Source organism: Schistocerca nitens, chromosome 4 (genome assembly GCF_023898315.1).
Source record: "Schistocerca nitens isolate TAMUIC-IGC-003100 chromosome 4, iqSchNite1.1, whole genome shotgun sequence".
NCBI lineage: Eukaryota > Metazoa > Arthropoda > Insecta > Orthoptera > Acrididae > Schistocerca > Schistocerca nitens.
Window position 1 is genome coordinate 971,818,433 of NC_064617.1, and position 22,356 is coordinate 971,840,788.

A 22,356-nucleotide genomic window follows, 5' to 3' on the forward strand; every position below is an offset into this window, starting at 1 on the left:
AAGGAAAGAGATTCCTACTTCAGAACATGTAAACATGACTAATAAACAACGTACGTAAAGGGTACTGGAAATTTATAAGAAAATTTGTTTTAAATCTATAAACAGAAAAAAAATTTGGAAACAATAATTATGAATGATGCTCCCAAAATCTTAAAATTCCTAACAATATCTAAACTGTTTTAAGGACCCGGGAGAATGGGCGACGAGTAATGCAAAAGAAAAGATAGAAATACAAAATAGAGTACGTAAAAGAGAAAGAGTATTGTATATGACAAAACACGTATATAGCAAAAAATCTTTTTCCTGAAACTGAGAACTAAGACACTGTCAGACAGTGGTAAGGCCTGGAACGCAGTAGAAGCAAACAAACAAGATATGTGTACCATGAAAAACTTGTAATACTTGAACCAAGAAATCTAAGAAAATTATTAATACATGAAAGCAATGGTAATGCTGAATACAAATTAAGATCAAAGAGAGCTGTAGTAGAAAATTGAAAACTAATTGATGTAACGAGGAAAAGAGGGAGAAAAAAAAATAAAAATAAAAATAAAAAATAAAAAGTAAAAAAATAGACATGGAAAACAGTGGAATTACAATGTACATAGCAGGTAACAGAATACGATGTTAGAGAAGCAACAAAATCGTAGGCTTTCAGAAAGGAAAGACGTCTGCAAATAGAAGTAGACCCAGGAAGAAAAGGGACGATTCTCCCAAAGGCTAAAGGAAGTCTGGGAACAATAAAAATTAAATAGAGGAGCAAAAGCAAAGTTGATTTGTCGTACCCTAACAGAGTTATTCGAATAAATAAGTAAGTTACGTATATTTCAGCTACTGCGGTCAACGGTTGTCTAATCAGATATATTAGTTACACGCTCGACTTCTTTCGTTATATAGTTGCTCCAAGCTAAGCCACCAACTATTCTAAAGTACTTCGCTGGAGTGTGATGCTAAACGCGCCCCCCTTCCCCACCACCCCATTTTGAAATCTTGGTTGTTGTTACAGCTGATTTGTAGTGTATGAGGTCTACGTTATGATGAAAGGTGATGATCTCGCTCTGAGCTGGCGAAACAAGCGAACGTGAACTCCAAATAAACATTGCGGTAACAGACTGGCCTGCAGCGTAGCCCAATACCTACGTTGGCGCCATATTTAAACGCACTTGCTATATTTAACGTACTTTTCGTTGTAAAAACAAGGAAAATTCAAGAAACGTTTATTAGATAATAAACAAGTTTCTGACCAGTATTTTGTGTATATTATGAATATATATTACACATAAACTACGAAAAATGCAAAAACGGCCGGGGGGAGGGAGAGGGCTGCACCACGTAAGTTTTACCACATGTCTCATACATAACACAAGAGACGGGCACTCAGTATGACGTTTTCCACGGAATCCCATGACCAAAGATTCAGTGTGGCGGTAATATCTTTACTTTTCCAGGTTTGGTTTCTTGCACACTAGGATCCGTTGTGGATGCTAGTCATTTATCCACTGATGATGAACTTATAAGACGAAAATCGCTTCGTGATAAATATTAGTTGAGTAACATATCGTATGTTTATTTTTCAGTCACGTCTCAAACTTTGCTGCTTGTAGATCGACAACCCAGAATGTTCATCACATGGCCATTTCACCGAAATATCAATAAATTATCGACAAGAGTTTCAGTGTTACTGTTTTCAACGAGCGCGCGCGCTCTGTCTCTCTCTCTCAGACGTACACGCTCATTGTTCACGCACCACACACGCATCGCGAACTGCTCCTTGCGTACTCACCGCACCGTGATCGTGGGGAGTGCGCACGAGTTACGACTCCACATGGTTGTCGTCCACCCCAGCGGATCGCCGGTCTCAAACTGCCCTTCCCCGAGCGGCTTCAGCGCCGCCTAAACAAACTCCGCCACCACAGACCGCTTGCAATCCGCCTGAGTCAGCAGGGCCGAACTGTTAAGCCCAGCCGGGATCCGGACGAGGCTTTATCACTTGTGCAAACCCCGCGCGCTTTGCCAGATACTCACCCATCGTCGGCAAATATCGAGCCCGTATCTCGGTGGCGAATGTAAGGACTATATCTACCCCTAGTGCTCGCTAGTCAAAGTAGACAAGCAGACGCGTGTAAATTCAAAGTCCTACGTTTCCATTATCTGCTCGACGATCTGCATTCCTAAAAAGCTAAAGCGGTGACAAATCCTCGATTGCAGTTTGCCTACCTAACGGCTACCAGGGGCAACAATTTCTTGATTTTCAGTATCTCACATAATTATTGACCGATTCTAAAAATTTAAAATGCTCTCATAATCTAATCATTAAGAGCTATAACATTACGTTAAAGGTTTAACACGATAAGTCAAGTATTGAAGTTGCAAACTGTGTAAATACTGGGTGATCAAAAAGTCAGTAGAAATTTGAAAAGTGAATAAATCACGGAATAATGTAGATAGACAGGTACAAATTGAAACACATGCTTTTTTTTTTAATTGAATTTCAATTCCCCCCGAAGGGGGCGGGCTGGCAGCAGCTTAGTATGCCGCTCTTCAGCCTACAGGATTTGTGAGAAAGATGAAGAGAATAAATAATGAAAACAGGCGATAAAATCGGAGACTTAAAGAGTAACATGGCGAAAAGAAATCGTGGAACTTAAAACAAAGAACAGAGGGATGAGAATGCTAATAAAATACATACGAAGCAGACAGGTAAAACAATAGACAGACAATTAAAAAACACGGCGACAGTCTGGATTCTGTTCGCAAAAGACATAAAATTCACACCTAGCGACAGCATGGTTTCTGTTCGCAACACGAGAAAGACGAACAACACTGAATAGTCACTGGAACACTGCACTAAAAAGTTGGCAAATGTGACATACCACAGCCGAGAGCAGTTGCGGGGAAACTGGACAGATGATGGGAAAACAAAAAAGGGGGAAAGGAGAGTAAAAGCGAAGGGGGGAACCGGGAAAGGAGCTGAGGGAGGATGAGGACCCATAAGAGGGGTGGGGGGCGGACGCGACAGGGAGTGGGGTACGCAGAGGAGGGGAATACAAAAGGACTTGGGGGACACATGCTTGGAATGACATGCGGTTTTATTAGAACCAAAAAAATACAAACGTTCAAAAAATGTCCGACAGATGGCCCTTCATCTGATCAGAATAGCAATAATTAGCATAACAAAGTAAGGCAAAGCAAAGGTGATGTTCTTCACAGGAAATGCTCAATATGTCCACCAACATTCCTCAACAATAGCTGTAGTCGAGGAATAATGTTGTGAACAGCACTGTAAAGCATGTCCGGAGTTATGGTGAGGCATTGGCGTCGGATGTTGTCTTTCAGCATCCCTAGAGATGTCGGTCGATCACGATACACTTGCGACTTCAGGTAACCCCAAAGCCAATAATCGCACGGACTGAGGTCTGGGGACCTGGGAGGCCAAGCGTGACGAAAGTGGCGGCTGAGCACACAATCATCAAATGGTTCAAATGGCTCTGCGCACTATGGGAATTAACTTCTGAGGTCATCAGTGCCCTAGAACTTAGAACTACTTAAAATTACCTAACCAAAGGAGATCACACACATCCATGCCGAGACAGGATTGGAACCTGCGACCGTAGCGGTCGCGCGGTTCCAGACTGTAGCGCCTAGAACCGCACGGCCACTACGGCCGGCACACAATCATCACCAAACGACGCGCGCAAGAGATCTTTCACGCGTCTAGCAATTTTTTTTCTAATAAAACCCCATGTCATTCCATGCATGTGTATCAATTTTTACCTTTCTATCTATATTATTCCGTGGTTTATTAAGTTTTCAAATTTATACTTACTTTTTGATCACCCGGTATTTAGCTATAGCTTAACCCAAGGCGCGCAAATTTCCCCGACTATACTCATCCGATGGCAACGGCCTTGCCGCAGTGCATACACCGGTTCCCGTGAGGTCACCGAAGTTAAGCGCTGTCGGGCGTGGTCGGTATTTGGATGGGTGACCATCCAGGTGGCCATGCGCTGTTGCCATTTTTCGGGGTGCAGTCAGCCTCGTGGTGCCAATTGAGGAGCTACTCGACCGAATAGTAGCGGCTTCCGTCAAGAATACCATCATAACGACCGGGAGAGCGGTGTGCTGACCCCACGCCCCTCCTATCTGCATTCTCCTGTGAGGATGACACGGCGGTCGGATGGTCCCGATGGGCCACTTGTGGTCTGTAGACGGAGTGGTTTATATTCATCCGACATTTGAGAATGAGAACACTTAGCGCCTTCTAACAAATTTCACACACAATTTCAAACCTCTTCGAAACTTTTCCTTGCTCACACCACACACAAATTAATCAAACGAAAATATTTATGGCTTATTACATTCTCACTGTTCATGGAATAATACTTCAGCGTCCAACATATTGTTTTAATTTATTACTCCCTGACAACGAATTCTAACGGCAATGCATTTTTCAGACGGTATCGCTATGTAATACTAAACGTACCTGCTAAAGTACAGGGTGTACATAAAGTCCGGGAACACTTTCTATTACTTATTTCACAAGAATTAAACATTGTACAGATGTCATACATATTGCATTTTGCAATATTTCTGACTTAGTCAGCCATCATATTAGGCTCGAAAAGTTGTCCCCAGAGCAGTGGAGATGCAAGAAGTATATAGATGACGAAATGTGGTGTGAGGTACCTGTGACAGACGTTAGATTCGGTACCATTCCCGTGAGAAAGACCGCCTGCATAATGCTACTGCTCTGTGATTGGCTGCTGTGGTCGGAGCAAGGGCGCCAAAACGTTAAAGTATAGTTATTATTATTAGTTAAACTACTCATTGGAATGACTTCACTTTTTAATACAAATATCTCTCAACAGCTGGCTATCGATCAGTCATTTTAGAATTATTAAAACAATTTAAATCAAACCAAAATACTGACGAAATTGCAGACGAAGCACTTCGGAAGCCTTCGGGTCACCCCTTTTCTTGTATGGCGCGCGAAGTTTTTTGGGCTGTTCGTCACTCTGGATTAGCCAGTCGAGAAGAACAGACACGTTGTCTGTCGTAGGATGTGTTTCCAATTTTTATTTAAGTTCCTGTTCGTCACTCTGGATTAGGCAGTCGAGATGTACAGTCATGTTGTCTGTGGCAGGACGTATTTGCCAGTATTCAGTATTAAAAGATTCACTCCGGTAGTCATGAGGCACAGACACGTGCCACAAATAGTGTAAAGATAAATTTTCGTAAACATTGTGTTTGATCATGTACTTTGCTGTATCAGAAGGTGTTGTATTAAGACCATGTAGTCTTCTCGTGTGGCTATATTAAAAGACGCGAGCAGCATCCCAAAGAAGTGATACATTATTTCAGAACAGAACCTCGCTGAAAGTCAGTTTCAGCCTCAAGATACAGAACCTACGACCTGCGTGCTGTTTTCTGCGCTGGGGACATCAACTTGAAGACAGCAGGTTAGTGAACTGTAACAGAACCTTCGTATTCCCCACAGTGCAGTGGAAACAACTAGGCGCCTCACGTGTGCTGCATGCACAGAACAAATGTGCTCAGTGACACGTCATCTGCAGTAATGCAGAGCAGGTAAAGAAGGATGATCGCTATTAACACCAACAATTAATTCATTCTTCCTTTCTCGCCGTAATTTTGAAGAGAAACTCTGAAAGTTTGTTTTACAATCAACAAGGCCATCCCCATCCTCATTCAGTTGTTGCAACTGCCACCAAAACTCAAAATGCTTGTCTTTGTCGTCGTCATTGAGCTTTCTGCACTAGCTCCGATTTGAATGGTTTCACAGACAGCTTCTGTCGCAGGACTTTCCACACTGTCATTGGAGCCATTTCGAGTTCACGGAAGGCATGACGCACCGATTTTTTTTTTCCTTTATGAGTTTCGATTCCCCCTTAAGGGGGCGGGCTGGCAGCAGCTTATTACGCCGCTCTTCAGCCTACAGAATTTGTTTTAAAAAGATGAAGATAAAAAAAAATAATAACAGTTGGCGGTAAAATCGGTGACTCACAGGTAAAATGGCAGAAAATGCTGGAGCTTAAAACATAAAACACAGGGTTGATGATGCAAATAAAATACACAGGAAGCAGAAAAATAATAGACAGACAAAAAACACGGCGACAGTCTGGGTTCTGTTCGCAAGAGATATAAAAGGCACACCCAGCGACTGAAACTTGCACCAAACGACATCCTGGTCAGCTTTGATGTTGTTTCGTTATTTACGAAAGTGCCACTCAGTGACGCTCTGGAGCACATCGGTTCCATTTTCCCGCTAGACATCAGAAAGCTCTTCCATGCATGTCTCACCACGAGCTATTTCACGTGGAATGGCGACTTCTACGAACAGCTGGAAGGCGTCGCCATGGGTAGTCCTCTCAGTCCAGTGGTGGCCAACTTCTTCATGGAACAATTCGAAGCACAGGCACTGGACTCGGCCACTTGCAAACCTAAGGTGTGGTACAGGTACGTCGATGATACTTTCGTGGTGTGGAGCCATGGTGAAGAACAGCTCGGTGACTTCCTAAGACACTTGAACAGCCTCCATGCCAACATAACATTTACCATGGAAGTAGAAAAGGACAAGAAACTGCCATTTCTAGATGTGCTGGTCACAAGGGACGGTGAAAACCTGGGACACAGCGTGTATCGAAAACCGACTCACACGGACCGATACCTGCACAAACTGTCAAACCACCACCCGAGCCAGAAAAGGGGCATGATTAGTACGCTCGTAACGAGAGCAGGACGAATATGTGAGCCGCAACACCTCAAACGAGAAATGCAACACCTGGAAACAGTCCTGAGGAGCAATGGGTACTCCACAAATTATATTAGAAGTGTAACTGAGCCAAACACTCGGCGAAGTAAGGAACCAGAAAAAGAAATGTCGGGTACGGCCTTTCTGCCATACATTCCCAGAGTGACGGACAGAATCGGCCGTATATTGCGCAAACATGGCGTAAAGACGATCTTCAAACCGACAAGGAAGATCAAAGAGTGTCTTAGATCGGCGAAGGAGAAAAGACACCCACTTTCAATGTCGGGAATATACCGCATACCATGCACATGCGGAAAAGTTTATGTCGGGATGACTGGACGATCCATTAACACCAGGATCAAGGAGCATAAGCGACATTGCAGGTTGGGGCAGGTGGAGAAATCGGCCGTCGCAGAACACGCACTGAATGAGACCGACCACGTAATAAAATTCGCCGACACGGAAGTTCTGGCTGTAGAGAACCACTATCACACGCGCTTGTTCAGAGAAGCTGTAGAAATACAAAAACACGCGAACAGTTTGAACAAGAAAGAGGAAAGCCTTAAGGTAAACGGATCCTGGCTTCCCGTACTGCAGCGAACGACCGTCGCAGGTAGCAAGAGGAGAACCGCACCGGAAATGACCGCGGAGAAGCCCTTGGACGTTGGCGCGCCAGGTACATATAGTCTGCGGCCGCGAACTCGGCTCCAGTTCACCACCGGCAATGGAGGGTGAAGCTTTGACAATGCCAGCCACTCGTGCTGGCGAAACGTCAGAAAAATCATTAGATGAACGTCGGCCGAAGAACCCGAGACAGAAGCCAATAGGCAGTTTGTCAGCATGATTTCCGTTCGCAACACTGTGGAAAGACGCACAACACTGAACACTCACTTAAACACTGCACTAAAAAGTTGGCACAAATATGACATACCACACCCGAGAGAAGGTGGGGGAAACTGGTCAGATGACGGGAAAAAAAGGGGGGGGAAGAGAGGAAAAGTGAAGTGGGAGGGGGGAAAGGAGCCAATGGAAGAGGAGGTACGCACCGATTTCTTTGCACTCCTCATGAATGTTCTGTCGTACGCGCTCCACATTCACTTCACTCACACTGGGACGTCCGCTTCTCTTTGCCGGGCACATGCAACACGTCGTAACGAATTTGTTGTGTCGGTGGTAAATGGCCTTCCTTGTTGGTGGCTATCTTACCGTACTTGGTTCTAAACATCCGTTGAACAGCTGTAGCACACTTGTTTTAGTCGAACTCCAACACACAGAAAGCTCGCTCCGCACATGAACTCGCCATGTTCGCGACTAGCGCTGACTATCGGCAAATGACCGTTTTAGTCAAGCTTAGTGATGTCTCCTTCAAAGTAGTTCCCTTCTGATTGCGCACACTTTCTCCAGCGCTTCTGCCGTTGATGGTAACATTTCTGGAACTCATCTTCTGTAATATCCTCCAAGACCCTCGTCACAGATTTCTGGACATCTCGTGTTGTTTGAAAATGATGTCCCTTGGTAGCCACTTTGACTCTTGGAAATAGAAAAAAAGTCGCATGGAGCGTCATCTGGTCAATAAGGTGGCTGTGGTAGTACCGAAATTTGTATTGAGGTTAAAAATTGCTGTACTGACAGAGCAGTATGGGATGGCGCATTATCGTGATGCAGGATCCAATTATCAGCAATGCCGGCAAGGACACGATGAACTCTTTTACGAAGTCTTTCTAAAGTTTCTTTGTAGTAATATTGGTTAACTGTTTGTCCAGGAGGCACCCACTCTTTATGAACAATTCCCTTGGAATCAAAGAAGCACACAAGCATGCATGTCACTTTTGACCTTGACGTGCGAGCTTTTTTTGGTCTGGGTGATCCCTTTGAGCACCATTGCAACTTTTGGCGTTTTATCTCTGGATCGTACTGAAAAAACCAACTTTCATCACCAGTGATAACACGGCTCAACAATTCTGGATTGATTTCCGTTTGCTCAAACAGATCGGCTGCCACAATTTTCCGTGTTTCTCGCTGTTGTGGTGTGAGATTTTTGGGGATCATTTTTGCACAAATCTTTCTCATACCAAGATCTTCAGTTATTATTAGACGCACCGTTGTTCAATTGATTTTCATTTCATCTGCAATCATTTTCACGGATAATCTTCGATCAGATCGTACGAGTTCACGCACCCTGGCCAAGTTGACATCCGTCGGTGAGGTCGATGGTCGTCCACTGCAGTCTTCATCTTCAACATTCGTTCTGCCTTCACTAAACATTTTATGCCAACGAAAAACTTGAGCACTTGTCATAACCTCCTCTCCAAAAGCCTTCTGAAGCTTACCGTAAGTTGTCGTCACGTTTTCATCCAATTTAACACAAAATGAAATGGCATACCGTTGCGCAATATTATGTGGTTCCATTTCCGTGACGAGAGACACAAACACGTGTTAACTTATTACAGCACAACTCACAACTGATCAGCTGCATCGATGTGCCGCTTGGACTAGGAGCAGCTTATAGACCAAGGTCAAAGATATTGTGCCTACGCAAGCCTGCAGGGTTGCCACATCTTGTAAAGAAAATCAGTCTCATTACTTTATTGCCGGCCGCTGGTGGCCGAGCGGTTCTGGCGCTACAGTCTGGAACTGCGCGACCGCTACGGTCGCAGGTTCGAATCCTGCCTCGGGCTTGGATGTGTGTGTTGTCCTTAGGTTAGTTAGGTTTAAGTAGTTCTAAGTTCTAGGGGACTTATGACCTCAGCAGTTGAGTCCGATAGTGCTCAGAGCCATTTGAACCATTTGAACCATTACTTTATTGTCGCACCTCGTACATAAAAAAAGAATTCAGGGTTTCTCTTCAAACTGATGTCTGTGTCATATATGTACAATGTTTGGTTCTTGTGGAATAAATAATCGAGAGCATTCCCGGACTTCATGTAACCCTGCATACCATCATACGAGACACAGTTTAGGAGATATGACGTCATAAACATTTCTTCAGCTTCAGTGGTCTTCAGTCCCGAGACTGGTTTGATGCAGCTCTCCATGCTGCTCTATCCTGTGCAAGCTTCTTCATCTCCCAGTACCTACTGCAACCTACATCCTTCTGAATCTGCTTAGTGTATTGATCTCTTGGTCTCCCTCTACGATTTTTACCCTCCACGCTGCCCTCCAATGCTAAATTTGTGATCCCTTGATGCCTCAAAACATGTCCTACCAACCGATCCCTTCTTCTACTCAAGTTGTGCCACAAACTTCTCTTCTCCCCAATCCTATTCAATACCTCCTCATTAGTTACGTGATCTACCCACCTTATCTTCAGCATTCTTCTGTAGCACCACATTTCGAAAGCTTCTATTCTCTTCTTGTCCAAATTGGTTATCGTCCATGTTTCACTTCCATACATGGCTACACTCCATACAAATACTTTCAGAAACGACTTCCTGACACTTAAATCTATATTCGATGTTAACAAATTTCTCTTCTTCAGAAACGATTTCCTTGCCATTGCCAGTCTACATTTTATATCCTCTCTACTTCGACCATCATCAGTTATTTTACTCCCTAAATAGCAAAACTCCTTTACTACTTTAAGTGTCTCATTTCCTAATCTTATTCCCTCAGCATCACCCGATTTAATTTGACTACATTCCATTATCCTCGTTTTGCTTTTGTTGATGTTCATCTTATATCCTACTTTCAAGACACTGTCCATTCCGTTCAACTGCTCTTCCAAGTCCTTTGCTGTCTCTGACAGAATTACAATATCATCGGCGAACCTCAAAGTTTTTACTTCTTCTCCATGAATTTTAATACCTACTCCGAATTTTTCTTTTGTTTCCTTTACTGCTTGCTCAATATACAGATTGAATAACATCGGGGAGAGGCTACAACCCTGTCTCACTCCCTTCCCAACCACTGCTTCCCTTTCATGCCCCTCGACTCTTATAACTGCCATCTGGTTTCTGTACAAATTGTAAATAGCCTTTCGCTCCCTGTATTTTACCCCTGCCACCTTCAGAATTTGAAAGAGAGTATTCCAGTTAACATTGTCAAAAGCTTTCTCTAAGTCTACAAATGCTAGAAACGTAGGTTTGCCTTTTCTTAATCTTTCTTCTAAGATAAGTCGTAAGGTTAGTATTGCCTCACGTGTTCCAACATTTCTACGGAATCCAAACTGATCTTCCCCGAGGTCCGCTTCTACCAGTTTTTCCATTCGTCTGTAAAGAATTCGCGTTAGTATTTTGCAGCTGTGACTTATTAAACTGATAGTACGGTAATTTTCACATCTGTCAACACCTGCTTTCTTTGGTATTGGAATTATTATATTCTTCTTGAAGTCTGTGGGTATTTCGCCTGTCTCATACATCTTGCTCACCAGATGGTAGAGTTTTGTCATGACTGGCTCTCCCAAGGCCATCAGTAGTTCTAATGGAATGTTGTCTACTCCCGGGGCCTTGTTTCGACTCAGGTCTTTCAGTGCTCTGTCAAACTCTTCACGAAGTATCTTATCTCCCATTTCATCTTCATCTACATCCTCTTCCATTTCCATAATATCGTCCTCAAGTACATTGCCCTTGTATAAACCCTCTATATACTCCTTCCACCTTTCTGCCTTCCCTTGTTTGCTTAGAACTGGGTTGCCATCTGAGCTCTTGATATTCATACAAGTGGTTCTCTTCTCTCCAAAGGTCTCTTTAATTTTCCTGTAGGCAGTATCTATCTTACCCCTAGTGAGACAAGCCTCTACATTCTTACATTTGTCCTCTAGCCATCCCTGCTTAGCCATTTTGCACTTTCTGTCGATCTCATTTTTGAGACGTTTGTATTCCCTTTTGCCTGCTTCATTTACTGCATTTTTATATTTTCTCCTTTCATCAATTAAATTCAATATTTCTTCTGTTACCCAAGGATTTCTATGAGCCCTCGTCTTTTTACCTACTTGATCCTCTGCTGCCTTCACTACTTCATCCCTCAGAGCTACCCATTCTTCTTCTACTGTATTTCTTTCCCCCATTCCTGTCAATTGTTCCCTTATGCTCTCCCTGAAACTCTCTACAACCTCTGGTTCTTTCAGGTTATCCAGGTCCCATCTCCTTAAATTCCCACCTTTTTGCAGTTTTTTCAGTTTCAATCTGCAGTTGATAACCAATAGATTGTGGTCAGAATCCACATCTGCCCCTGGAAATGTCTTACAATTTAAAACCTGGTTCCTAAATCTCTGTCTTACCATTATATAATCTATCTGATACCTGTTAGTATCTCCAGGATTCTTCCAGGTATACAACCTTCTTTTATGATTCTTGAACCAAGTGTTAGCTACGATTAAGTTATGCTCTGTGCAAAATTCTACAAGGCGGCTTCCCCTTTCATTTCTTCCTCCCAATCCATATTCACCTACTATGTTTCCTTCTCTCCCTTTTCCTACTGACGAATTCCAGTCACCCATGACTATTAAATTTTCGTCTCCCTTCACTACCTGAATAATTTCTTTTATCTCGTCATACATTTCATCAATTTCTTCATCATCTGCAGAGCTAGTTGGCATATAAACTTGTACTACTGTAGTAGGCATGGGCTTTGTGTCTATCTTGGCCACAATAATGCGTTCACTATGCTGTTTGTAGTAGCTAACCCGCACTCCTATTTTTTTATTCATTATTAAACCTACTCCTGCATTACCCCTATTTGATTTTGTATTTATAACCCTGTAATCACCTGACCAAAAGTCTTGTTCCTCCTGCCACCGAACTTCACTAATTCCCACTATATCTAACTTTAACCTATCCATTTCCCTTTTTAAATTTTCTAACCTACCTACCCGATTAAGGGATCTGACATTCCACGCTCCGATCCGTAGAACGCCAGTTTTCTTTCTCCTGATAATAAACATTAAGATGCGTGAAAACTATTATTTCTTAAAGCGGAGCTGTATCATGCATGGGAGTTAGATTCTTCAAAGAATAGAATCATCAGGGAGATCTGCTGCTACGGTAGTACACAAACGTTGACACATTGAAGAAAAGAATACATTCCGTCTACTGGTACATCTTTCATACACAGGCTCAATCCGAATTCAGGCAATTGTCAAAGAGGGCGGAGTAGGAGACGGAGGTTCAGGGCGCTCTCTATTATGGTAAACCGCCCCTAAAGGCGGAGGATTCAGCAATCATCATAATCATGAGGACGCAGAAGGCAACGGAAACCATTACATTAAAAACACAAAACGTGAATCGACAGAACATGTGGCCTGTAACTGAACAAGTGTCATGATGACCTCTCTATTGGCAAAAGATTCTGGAATAGTCTCCTATTCGGGTCTGCGGGAGGGGACTGCCAAGGGGGAGGTAACCATGAGAAAAAGATCGAATAACCAACGAAAGGATAACGTACTATGAGTCGGGGCGTGGAGTGTCAGAAGCTTAAATGTGGTAGGGAAGCTAGAAAATCTTAAAAGGGAAATGCAAAGGCTCAGACTTTATATAGTAGGGGTCAGTGTAATGAAATGGAAATAATACTAGTCACATGAGTGTAGGGTAATATCAACAACAGCAGGAAATGGGACAACGGGAGTCGGATTCGTAATAATAGGAGGCTAGGGCAGAGAATGTGTTACTGTGAACAGTTCAGTAATAGGGTTGTTCTTATCAGAATCGACAGCAAACCAACACCGACAACCATAGTTCAGGTAAAAACGCCGACGTAGCAAGCTGAAGATGAAGAGGTAGATAAAGTATATGAGTATACTGAAACGGTAATGTAGTACGTAAAGGGAGATGAAAATCTAATAGTTATGAGGGACTGGAATGCAGCTGTAGGGGAAGGAGTAGAAGAAAAGTGTACAGGAGAATATGGGCTTAGGACAAGGAATTAGAGGGGAGGAAGACTGAGTTCTGCAATAAATTTGAACTAGTAATAGCGAATACTCTGTTCAAGAATGACAAGAGGAGGAGGTATACATGGGAAAGGCCGGGTGATACGGGAAGATTTCAGTTAGATTACATCATGGTCAGACGTGGATTCCGAAATCAGATACTGGATCTTAAAGCGTACCCAGGAGGAGATATAGATTCAGATCACAATGTAGTGATTTAGTGGTAAGTGACCCAGTGGATACCCCATCAAAAGCTGAACACAAATCAAGCATGAAACGCGGAAGAAGGTGTGCTGAACTGTGAAAAAAAGAAGCAAAAGAGGAAAAGTAAACGGTCCGAGCTCAAGATGTGCAACATCGAGCGAATTTGTATTCAAATTTATGACTGTGTCGTGATGTAGCACCCTTTTGCAACAGTAAGGCACAAAATGTACGTACCTCCTATTCGTTCTACACCAAGTACCACACGTTATGACTCTTGCGTTCTGTTTTCGAAGCTTTGACTCTTGAATTCCTTTGCTGTAATATAGTTCGCATCCGTTTGTTAGTTGTTTTCATTTCTTTCAGACGGCTATGCGGCGTCTCCCCTGCCCTCACTATTCATAACATTTACTTGCGGCGGCAATATATTCTCACCATATGACTCATATTCTATAACCAATGTATAGTATGATAATTGCCAAGACATGCCAATGAACGGATTGAGCGGTCATAATTTTGGACAAAAGAAAGGGGGGATGAGAGAGATTTGAACAGGGACCTCCCACTTTACACTCTAACGCCGTGACGTCACAGCCATGACGCCATGGTTCTTCCAGCGCATTCGATGTTGCACATCTTGAACTTCGACCGTTCACTGTTACTTCTTTTTTCACAGCTCAGTACACCTTCCTGTTTTCATGCTTGATCTATGTTCAGTTTCTGACGGGCAGCAGACTGGGCCATGTTACGAGTAAATCTGAGGGGGGGTTGGGTGTTTCTCTTGTTAGTTGCTTCAAAATTTATGGAGGTATGTTCCGTATATGCAACTAAATGAAAGGCAGTTTGTATTTTGCCATATACGTTTCGCTGCTTTTATCTGTGAAGATCTTCAGAGGCCTGTAACACATGTTTCTTTTTACATATGTGGGATCCTGCCCACTCGTCTCTTATAAAGTGCCTGAAGGATTCTGCTTTCTCGGGTAGCTGGACAAAAAGTGAAGTAAATCAGATTAATGGTTTTTATTACTACACTACTGGCCATTAAAATTGCTACACCAAGAAGAAATGCAGATGATAAACGGGTATTCATTGGACAAATATATTGTACTAGAACTGACATGTGATTACATTTTCACGCAGTTTGGGTGCATAGACCCTGAGAAATCAGTACCCAGAACAACCACCTCTGGCCGTAATAACGGCCTTGATACGCCTGGGCATTGAATCAAACAGAGCTTGGATGGCGTGTACAGGTACAGCTGACCATGCAGTTTCAACACGATACCACAGTTCATCAAGAGTAGTGACTGGCGTATTGTGACGAGCCAGTTGCTAGGCCACCATTGACCAGACGTTTTCAATTGGTGAGAGATCTGGAGAATGTGCTGGCCAGGGCAGCAGTCGAACATTTTCTGTATACAGAAAGGCCCGTACAGGACCTGCAACATGTGGTCGTGCATTATCCTGCTACAATGTAGGGTTTCACAGGGATCGAATGATGGGTAGAGCCACGGAACGTAACACATCTGAAATGTAACGTCCACTGTTCAAAGTTCCGTCAGTGCGAACGAGAGGTGACCGAGACGTGTAACCAATGGCACTCCATAGCATCACGCCGGGTGATAAGCCAGTATGGCGAAGACGAATACACGCTTCCAATGTGCGTTCACCGCGATGTCGCCTAACACGGATGCGACCGTCGGGATGCTGTAAACAGAACCTGGATTCATCCGAAAAAATGACGTTTTGCCATTCGTGCACTCAGGTTCGTCGTTGAGTACACCATCGCCAGCACTCCTGTCTGTGATCCAGCGTCAAGGGTAACCGCAGCCATGGTCTCCGAGCTGATAGTCCATGCTGCTGCAAACGTCGTCGAACTGTTGGTGCAGATGGTTGCTGTCTTGCAAACGTCCCCATCTGTTGACTCAGGGATCGAGACGTGGCTGCACGATCTATTACATCCATGCGGATAAGATGCCTGTCATCTCGACTGCTAGTGATACGAGGCCGTTGGGATCCAGCACGGCATTCCGTATTACCCTCCTGAACCGATCGATTCCATATTCCGCTAAGAGTCATTGGATGTCGACCAACGCGAGCAGCAATGTCGCAATACGATAAACGGCAATCGCGATAGGCTACAATCCGATCTTTATCAAAGCCGGAAACGTGATGGTACGCATTTCTCCTCCTTACATGAGGCATCACAACAACGTTTCAGCAGGCAACGCCGGTCAGCTGCTGTTTGTGTATGAGAAATCGGTTGGAAACTTTCCTCATGTCAGCACGTTGTAGGTGTCGCCACCGGCGCCAACCTGGTGTGAATGTTCTGGAAAGCTAATCATTTGCATATCACAGCATCTTCTTCCTGTCGGTTCGCGTCTGTAGCACGTCATCTTCGTGGTGTAGCAATTTTTATGGCCAGTAGTGTATAAAGTAAATTGACAATGCCTGTCTTTGGTTTACAACGAGTTGTCGCAAGCGATGTTAGACATGCAAACAGTCAGTGTCCTTCACTACCTGCAATGTCTATGTAAGCATTCACACTGGCTCATACTTCAGCGCAGTGCTCATCTAGACCTCTCTGCTAGTGTCCGTCTTCTTTTGCCCTGCCGAGGTAGTGTTGTGTTAAGTAAAAGTTCTGATATGCGCGAATCAAAAGTTTTTCATTTTATTACTAAGCTACTTCCCGATTTCCTTCTTCTCGCGATGCGACGAGGACTTGCATTTTAAAATTCGGCTCTTCGGAGAGGAAGACAACTCGAAGAAAGAATAGCCGCCGCAGCCACGCCTGCGTTGTTGTACGTCGTTGGGGAGAAAAGCTAAATTACCGAGCCGCACACTGTAGCTACAGCATCAACATCTGCTGAATGTTTTAGAATGCATCTAAGCCAGCGCGCGTTTCTGGGCAATCGGTTTCCCGATAATTGACGCACATTTCTCCCTGCCCAATGCTGTCTAGCAGGATACAAAACGTCCCTTCAGAGGGAAGAGTTTCCTTCCTCAAATAAACACGGAATTAAAAACCATTGGTAGTGTGAAACTATCTCACCCTATTCTCGCACGATATCCTGTGAACATGGATGAAGGGCAAGAGGCAGATTCCATTTTCCTAATGCTCCAGGACGGAAAACATTTTATACTGTGGCGCACTGCAGACTGTCGAAAAATATCCGAATATCTGACCGGGAGAGCTATACAAGATGACTTTAGTAGAAGTTCTGTTTGGTGTGACGAACAGCAACTTGCACTAATTGCGGAAAAATCTAAATTAATGCAGATAAGTAGGAAAAATAATCCCGTATTGTTCGATTATAGCGATAGTGGTTTGCTGCTTTGACACAGTCACGCCGTTTAAATATCCAGGTGTAACGTTGCAAACAGATAAGAATTGTAAGTAGCACGTAACATCGTTTGTAGCGATGACGAAAGGTCGACTTCCATTTGTTGCGACAGTTCTAGGAAAGTATAGCACGTATATAAAGGAGACTGCGTATAGAACTAAAGTACGATCCGTTCTTGAGTACTGAGGGATCTCCACCAGTTACAGGAAAACGTCGAAACAGTTCAGAGCACTGCTGCTACATTTGTTACGGTAGGTTTGATCAGCATGCGAGTATTTCGGAAATGCTATGTGTGCTCAAATACCAACCGCGTGAGGGTAAAAGACATTCTTTTTGCAAACTATTATTGAGGAAGTTGACTGAAACTTCATTTGCGACAGACTGCAGACTATCCTACTGCTACCAACGTACGCAGAGGAGCCAAAGAAACAGGTAGAAGCATGCATATTCAAATACAGCGATATGTAAACAGGCAGAATACGGCGCTTCGGTCGGCAACGCCTATATAAGACGACAAGTGTCTGGCGCAGTTGTTAGATCGGTTACTGTTGCTATAATGGCAGGTTATCAAGATTCAAGTGAGTTTGAAGGTGGTGTTACAGTCGGTGCACGAGCGGTGGGACACAGCATCTCACGGGTAGCGACGAAGTGATGATTTTCCCGTACGACCATTTCACGAGTGTACCGTGAATGTCAAGAATCCGGTAAAACTTCAAATCTCCGGCACCGCTGCGGCCGGAAAAAGATCCTGCAAGAACGGGACCAACGACGACGGATGAGAATCGTTTAACGTGACAGAAGTGCAATCCTTCCGCACATTGCTGCAGATTTCAATGCTGGGCCATCAACTAGTGTCAGCGTGCTAACCATTCAACGGGACATCTTCGATATGGGCTTCAGGAGCCGAAGGCCCACTCCTGTACCCCTGATGACTGCACGACACAAAGCTTTACGCCTCGCCTGGGCCCGTCAACACAAACATTGCCCTGCTGATGACTTAAATCATGTTCCCTGGTCGGGCGAGTCTCGTTTCAAATGGTATCAAGATGATGGACGTGTACGGGTATGGAGACAACCTCATGAATCCATGGACCCTGTATGTCAACAGGGGACTGTTCAAGCTGGTGAAGGCTCTGTAATGGTGTGGGGTGTGTGCAGTGGGATTGGTATGGGGCTCCTGATACGTCTAGAAACGACTCTGACAGGTGACACGTACGTAAGCATCCTGTCTGATCACCTGCATCCATTCATGTCCATTGTGCATCCCGAGGGACTAGGGCAATTCCATCAGGACAATGCGACAGCCTACACGTCCAGAATTGCTTGCAACACTCTTCTGCGTTTAAACACTTTCGCTGGCCACCAAACTCCCCAGGCACGAACATTATAGAGCATACCTGGAATGCCTTGCAACGTATTGTTCAGTAAAGATCTCCACCCCCACGTACTCTTACGGATTTATGGACACACCTGAAAGATTCATGGTGTCAGTTCCCTCCAGCACTACTTCAGACATCAGTCGAGTCTATGCCACGTCGTGTTGTGGCACTTGTGCGTGCTCGCGGGGGCCCTGCACGATATTAGGCAGGTCGACCAGTCTTTTGGCTCTTCAGTGTACATCTCGCGTAAGGATAGCGAAGACAAGATAATATCAATAGGGCTCTTAAGGAAACAGTCTGTCCAATATTAAAATAGGACAATCTAAAAATCAAAAATGTTCAAATGTGTGTGAAATCTTATGGGACTTAAGTGCTAAGGTCATCAGTCCCTAAGCTTACACACTACTTAACCTAAATTATCCTAAGGACAAACACACACACCAATGCCCGAGGGAGGACTCGAACCTCCGCCGGAAGTAGCCGCACAGTCCATGACTGCAGCGCCTCAGACCGCTCGGCTAATCCCGCGCGGCTAGGACAATCTACCATTAGCCAAGTAAGTGCATCTAAATGTCTTGGAAGCACTATAAGACTTGAGACGTCACCAGGAGGTGACAACTCGAATTGCCATAGCGAAGGAGGCATTCAACAGAAAGAGGAGACTCTTATGTGGCAAATTAGATGAAGGACTAAGGAAACGGCTTGGCAGATGTTTTGTCTGGAGTGTGGCACTATATGGGGCAGAAACATGGACGCTGAGACGAGAGGATGAAAAAAGGTTAGAAGCATTTGAGATGTGGATGTGGAGGGAAATGGAGAGAATAAACTGGAGGAAAAGAGTGAGTAATGAAAGAGTATTGGAAAGGGTTGGTGAGAGAAGATGTCTGCTGAAGATTGTAAGAGAAAGGAAAAAGTACTGGTTGGGACATTCATTGAGAACGGAGTGCTTGCTAGTAGATGCTTTGGAAGGATTGGTTTGTGGGAGAAGACTGAGAGGAAGAAGGAGATACAAGATGATAGACGACATAAATGGAAGAGGAAATTACGCAGACCTGAAGAGGATGGCAGAAGACCGGACAGCCTGGAGAACTACCATGTGAAAACCTGCCTTTAGGCAGAACACATGATGATGATGATGATAAGGAAGGATATAGGCCGTTGCTTTCCCCTCGTTTTATTTGCGTGGGTAACAAGAAACTGAGTGGATAGTTGTAGGACATGGTACCCTCAGTAGTGCACCGTATGGTGGCTTTCGCTGTATACAGACCTATGTAGCTGCAGATTTTCCACAGAATGCTGTTGATGTGTTAAACAAACGTGCGTAGAGGCTTTTTTTTTCAGCCATTAATGACAGAGCACGGGAATTTGAGACGTCCCAGTTTCTATAATGGGTAGGTCCCTCAGTGGAGCTGGACCGTTCTGTATTTCCGGCGGCTTTCAGTTCTCCCTCTGACAAGGGAACCTCCCCATCGCACCCCGCTCAGATTTAGTTATGAGTTGGCACAGTGGATAGGCCTTGAAAAAATGAGCACAGATCAATCGAGAAAACAGGACGAATTTGTGTGGAACTATGAAAAAAATAAGCAAAATATACAAACTGAGTAGTCCGTGTGTAAGATAGGCAACATCAAGGATTCTTTGAGCTCAGGAGCGCCGTGGTCCCGTGGTTAGCGTGAGCAGTTGCGAAACGAGAGGTTCTTGGTTCAAATCTTCCCTCGAGGCCGGCACGATAGCTCAGCGTGTTCGGTCAGAGGGTTAGCAGTCCTTTGTAATAAAAAAACTGAGCTAATCGATCAACAACGAACTTAAACGGATGTCTTACGACGTCCGCCCAGAGCAGATGACGAACAAAACAAAAGTTTACTTTTTTTATTTTCGCAAAGTTATGATCTGTCCGTTCGTTCATTGACGTCTCTGTTCACTGTAATAAGTTTAGTTTAGTGTCTGTGTTTTGCGACCGCACTGTAAAATCGTGCGATTAGTAGACGAAAGGACGTGCTTCTCCCATGGGAACCGAAAACATTTGATCGCAAGGTCATAGGTCAACCGATTCCTCCATAGGAAAACACGTCTGATATATTCTATACGACACTGGTGGCAGATAATAATTGTCTGAAAATAAAAAATTAATTTTTTCACGCGAGAGTAGACTTGAATCAACGACCTTTCGTTCTGCAGGTGTTCACGCTAACCACGGGACCACGGCGCTACTGAACTCAGAGTCTCCTTGATATTGCATATATTGCAAATAGACTACTCAGTGCCGGCCGGTGTGGCCGTTTGGTTCTAGGCGCTTCAGTATGGTACCGCGTGACCGCTACGGTCGCAGGTTCGAATCCCGCCTCGGGCATGGATGTGTGTGATGTCCTTAGGTTAGTTAGGTTTAAGTAGTTCTAAGTTCTAGGGGACTGATGACCACAGATGTTAAGCCCCATAGTGCTCAGAGCCCTATGAACCTTTGAACCACAGATGTTAAGTCCCATAGTGCTCAGAGCCATTTTTAGACTACTCAGTCTGAATATTTAGCTTATTTTTTCATAGTGCCACACAACTTCTTCCTGTTTTCTCGATTGATCTGTGTTCAGTTTTTCAAGGCCTATCCACTGTGCCAACTTATAACTAAATCTGAGGGGGGGGGGGGGGGGGGGCGATGGGGAGGTTCCCTTGTGAGTGCAGCAACAGCCGGCGCTGCCACCTTGTAGCAAGCCAGTGTCAACATAAACCCTAGCAAGCCGGGCCCGGCAGAGAACTTGCAGCAGTCGCGGAATTACAGGCAGAGGGCGCTCTCTCGCCAGCGGGCGGTGAGCAAGTTTACGCGCAAACTCAATTACCGTGCGCGGAGATACGGCGACATTGTCCCAGGCCAGATTCAATTGACTGCGTGCGTCGCCGGCGTCTGATCTCGCTGAACCAATTTGCGTGGGCTAAAAGCACTCTTTCAACGGGAGGTTATCAGTGACGGGCGGGCAGTATTCTAAAATTTGTTCCTCGACCGCAGAATTCATGTTCAGGTATTTGTACGTTCTCGTTAAGGCCCGAAAACGTTTGTTTCACCTTTAAGGAACGTCATATCAAGCAAAATAAACTGTTGATTGAGCTAAAAACTTTTATTTAGTATCAGTTTCGCTCGTAGAGATAATCACCATTTGTTTCAAAACTTATGCCAGCATAATGAACACAGATAATTAGAAGACGTATCTTTCGATACGCATTTGCATAAATATCATACACACTCTAACAAGGAGTCCGTACGAACTTCCCATTACCGCTGAGATTCATACTGGTAGGATGTGAAGGGCACGACCGACTTCAACGTGTGTAAACAGGGAGATGTATTCTTAGCCGTTTTCAAGAAAATCGAGTTTGAAAATTTACGCGTATTTATATGTTTCGCATCGTAGTCTAGTATTCCATCAGTCAGCAACCGAGCGTGTTAAACAGTTAATTTCAATAGCGCGAGATCCATGGATCGAATGTCCCAACCTGCATTTTCTTTTTTTTTCTTTTTTTTTTCTTCCCATGTAATCATTATGACTGTGCAACCTGCCATTACTGAGTGATTGATTTATTACTTTCATGATCTTCGTCCTCAAAAAATAAAAAATAAAAAAAAACTGCACTGAGATTGGAAAAAAATCGGATGCACAAGGACTTTCAATCAATAAAAACAGTATAGAGATTTTATTTACATTATTTTATGTACATATGTGGCAAGTATAATGTGTAAACCTGTACGAATCAGGATAATACTGAACATGGAAACATAGGAAACAATAGTTATTGCAACATACAGCACTTGAA

The 22,356-nt window shown here is 44.0% G+C and overlaps 1 protein-coding gene and 1 pseudogene across 1 annotated transcript in view; both read left to right on the forward strand.

The window, feature by feature from the left end:
• The window catches only part of LOC126253663 (uncharacterized), a 405,400-nt gene that overhangs the window by 373,142 nt on the left and 9,902 nt on the right, over positions 1-22,356 (forward strand). The gene's annotated exons all lie outside the window — the stretch shown is intronic.
• LOC126254073 (5S ribosomal RNA) lies at positions 3,899-4,016 on the forward strand (annotated as a pseudogene).